Source organism: Furipterus horrens, unplaced genomic scaffold, assembly GCF_987537825.1.
Source record: "Furipterus horrens unplaced genomic scaffold, mFurHor1.1.pri manual_scaffold_2, whole genome shotgun sequence".
In the NCBI taxonomy this organism is placed as follows: domain Eukaryota; kingdom Metazoa; phylum Chordata; class Mammalia; order Chiroptera; family Furipteridae; genus Furipterus; species Furipterus horrens.
The window spans coordinates 78,443,917-78,448,148 of record NW_028327172.1 but is presented as its reverse complement, the minus strand read 5'-3'; positions in this window follow the sequence as shown (position 1 = coordinate 78,448,148).

The following is a 4,232-nucleotide window of genomic DNA, read 5'->3' as shown; positions in this document are numbered from 1 at the left end:
ATTGAACCAGTAGGCACCCTAGCTAATTACTGGCCGGACCTAGGTGGGGATCTGTTGGATCTACCCAAAGCATCATTGAAGGTGCCCCCAAGGGACACTAACTGAGGATACTTTTCAACCCATAGTGAGTCTGACCGCAACCTGTCAGCCACAAATTTGGGAACAAATACCCATTCTCCTTACAGAAGCTTCAGCCAGTTTTACCTTTTAACTTAAGTCCCCTGAGTACTTAACGCATCTACTTGTATTTATTAATCGAGTTTGCATCCTACTTCTAGGTCCCTTTATACAGGTTAAATTGGAAGGCAGTGAATTTTTCCCTTTGTTTTTCTTGTTCTCACTGAAGATTACAAAGAAAGGCTTAAACTAATCCTTGGAAGATAAGTGTCCAAGTGACTCTTTTTCTTCAAGCCTATTTAGTTTTGCCTATTGTTAACCAGCTTGCTTGTCAAAGCAGACCCTAGATCTGTCAGAAATTCATGACAAGAAGGAATATATAAAGACAAGCAATATTTTGCTCTAACATGCTGGGAGTTTGTCAATTGAGGGTGCTGGGTGTCCAGCTTTACAGAAACGGCACCATCGCATAAGAGAGTGCCCTCACGGAATCAACCAAAATTTTTTAGAAACTACTATGTACACATCTCTGCTCAGAGGTAAAAAATGAAGAAAATGTATAATGAATAAGCAAGCCCTTCAAGGGGGCTGAGAGTAGGTCTGGTAAATTCTCAAAGAGTTGTAACCACACTTCTTGAGACCACAGAGGAGGCCATAGTTGTGACAGGTGGAAGGAGAAGGCTCATTGAGGTGGGATTTGAAGGATGAGTAGACAGGTAGCAAAATGAAGATGAAGACCTCCAAAGCAGAGTAAATAGAATAAGCAAAAGAGATAGGGGCATTAAAATGCTGAGGTAATAAAACAATATCATTTAGAACAGTGAAGGGAGTATTGAGAGACGAGACTAGAACCCACAAAAACCACCTATTTGGAATTCCTTCACTTAGAGACAGGTCTTACTGCACATGTACATGGAGACAAGCTCCTCTACCTTTCTCATTTAATACCAGTCCCCATCTTCATTTCCGTTGCAGACTTTGCCTCCAAACTAGCTGTTGAAAGGCTTCCTGAAATAATTCCATCACTACAAAATTTTTTACTAGACAGTTTCATCTTAGAGAACACCATTCAGGACAGCTGGTGGGTTTTGGAGAGGTTTGAAATAAAGCAAAGGGAAGTTAGAAATCAAAAGCATCTGGTAATTTATTTAATGTACCATTATTTTTGCCTTTGCCAACAAAACACCTAACCATTCTGAGGACTGGATTTAGACCACGTTATTAACATCTTCAGTCTCAAATATTTTTTCAATGTTTTGTGTAGCCCTTGGTGAATTGACTACTTTAGGACCTTTGCTATCCCTGTGTTGTTGATGTCATTTTTGTACCCATGTATACATGCACAAACCCATGTATGTATACGCTTCATCTCACAAGATTTTAAGTTCTTTAAATGCAATGATTTGTTCTTTTAACTTTTTGTGTCCCTATGGCCAAGCCCAATGCTTTGCACATAGGATATGCTCAAAAAAACATATGTTGGTTAATAATGTCATACAACGTTCTCTATGACTTAGTCCTGTTTTCCTTTTCAGACTCATCATTTCACTCCTAGACTTATTTTTTAGCAGTTCATTTCTACTGAGCTCCATGCAGTTCTCCCAAATGCTCCAGGTTTTTTTTTTTAAGTATATTTTATTGATTATGTTGTTAAAGTAGTCCCAATTTTTTCCCCATTTGCTCCCTTATGCCCAATACCCACCTTTCTTCCAGCAATCCCACACACCTTAGTTCACGCCCATGGGTTGTGCATATAAGTTCTTTAGCTTCCCCCTGTCTATTTTGTACCAATCAATTATGATTCTTAATCCCTGCACCATTTCCCCATTTCTCCCTTTTCTCCCTCCCAGCTGATGACCCTCCAAATGATCCCAATACCTATGATTCTGTTCCTATTCTGGTTTACTTAGTTGAACTGTGTTTTTATATTTTAGATTCAGTTGTTGATAGTTGTGAGTTTGTTGTCATTTTAATGTTCATAGTTTTGATCTTCTTTTTCTTAAATAAGTCCCTTTAGCATTTCATATAATAATGGCTTGGTGATAATGAACTTCTTTAGCTTTACCTTGTCTGGGAAGCACTTTATCTGCCCTTCCATTCTAAATGATAGCTTTGCTGGATAGAGTCATCTTGGTTGTAGGTCCTTGCTTTTCATCACATTGAATACCGCTTGCCAGTCCCTTCTTGCCTGCAACGTTTTTTTTTTTTTTTTTGAGAAATCAGCTGACAGTCTTATAGGCACCCCTTTGTAGGTAACTCTCTGCTTTTCTCTTGCTGCTTTTAAGATTCTCTGTTTTATCTTTCACCTTTGGGATTTTAATGATGATGAGTCTTGGTGTGGTCCTCTTTAGGTCCAGCTTGTTTGGGACTGTCTGTGCTTCCTCAGCTTGTATGTCTATTTCCTTCACCAAATTTGGGAAGGTTTTTTTTATTATTTTTTTCACATAAGCTTTCAATTTCTTGCTCTTCCTCTTCTACTTCTGACACCCCTATGATTTGGATATTGGCACATTTAAAGTTGTCCCGGAGGTTACTAAGCCTCTCCTCATTTTTTTCAATTCTTGTTTCCTCATTCTGTACTGGTTGAGTGTCTTTTTCTTCCTATGTTCCAAATCATTGATTTGAACCCTGGTTTCCTTCCCTTCACCATTGGTTTTGTGTGGATCTTCCTTTGGTTAATTTAGCATAGCCTTTACTTCTTCTCCTACGCATTTGCCATACTCAAGCACATCTGTCAAGCCTGTGAGCATTTTTATCACCAGTGTTTGGAATTCTGCATCTGTTAGGTTGCCTATCTCCTCATCGGTTAGGTTGGCTATCTTCTTGTCACGTAGTTCTCCCGCTGGAACCTTGATCCATTCCCTCTTTGGGGCATACTTCTCTGTCTCCTCATCTTGACAGGCTCCTGTGTTTGTTTGCCTCTGTGTCTTAGGTAGAGCTGTTGCTCCTGTTACGCTGTAAGCAATGGAGCCTTAGGGATTCGTCAGTACAGGGCAACCTGTTTCACCACGTTGTGGTGCTGTGTGTGGGGGAGGGGTCTGAGAGGGACAATGCCGTTTGCTCAGTACTTGCCCCCTTTTCAGGCACTTCTCCCACTTTCCTATGGGACTAGCACCTCTCTAGTTGCTGCCCTGGCCATTGTTCCCAGATTGGGTGGGTCTGTGGATGTTCTAGGACCATGGGGCCCTTTAAACAAGCAGACTCTGCTGAGAGTCTGCCTCCACTCCAACCCCCACTGGTTTGCACAGTCAGAAGCAATGAGGCTTAGTTTTCCCTGGCGCTGGGACTGTGAGCTTCACGGTCCGGTCAGGAGCAGGGAATGCTCCCCAGGTGTCCCTCCCCACTTTTTATAACATATGATTGCACTTTCAGCTCACCTGCCACTGTCACTGCTGCTGCTGCTGCCACTACACGATGTCATCTCCGCCCTGGCTCCACCCCTCCTACCTGTCTGGATGAGTATTTCTTCTTTAAATCTTTGTTTGTTGGACTTCTATGCAGCTCAGTTTTCTGGAACTTCTTGTTGTTTGTAGTTTTGAGGTAGTTGTATTCCTTCTTAGTTGTGGAGGGAGACTCAGAATGTCTGTTTAGGCCTCCATCTTAGCCGGAAGTCTGGCAATTTTTTAAATAAAGGGATGAGAAAAACCCAGGTCATCAGATATTCTCTGGAATTAAACCAGCAGCTTTGTCTGCGAAAAGAGATGGCTCAGCAAGACCTTTGCTGTGGACTTTCTTGCCCAAAGCTTCTTCCATAGACATATTCATTCTCCTTTTCCAAGAATCTTTTCAAAGAACTGGAGAGCTCTTTCTGCCAGAACTTCATGTATAATCACACAGTATTACTTCAACAACCCAGTCAGAATAATGCTTTATTAATTATTCACTCATCTGGGGGGTGGGGGGTTTAAGAACTGATAGTCTTTAATTCCCAGTCTTTTTAACAGAAGACAGCAAACCGTATGTTACTTGATTCTCCTTTCAAATGGCTGATTCTTTTCTGGTTTCTTTGGGCTCTCCCATTTCCATTCTGGGTAGCAAGCCCTGCTAACAGGGATGGTAATTAGGTGTGATTTAAGTGCTGCATAATTTGTACAATGCTATAAAATGCCAATGCA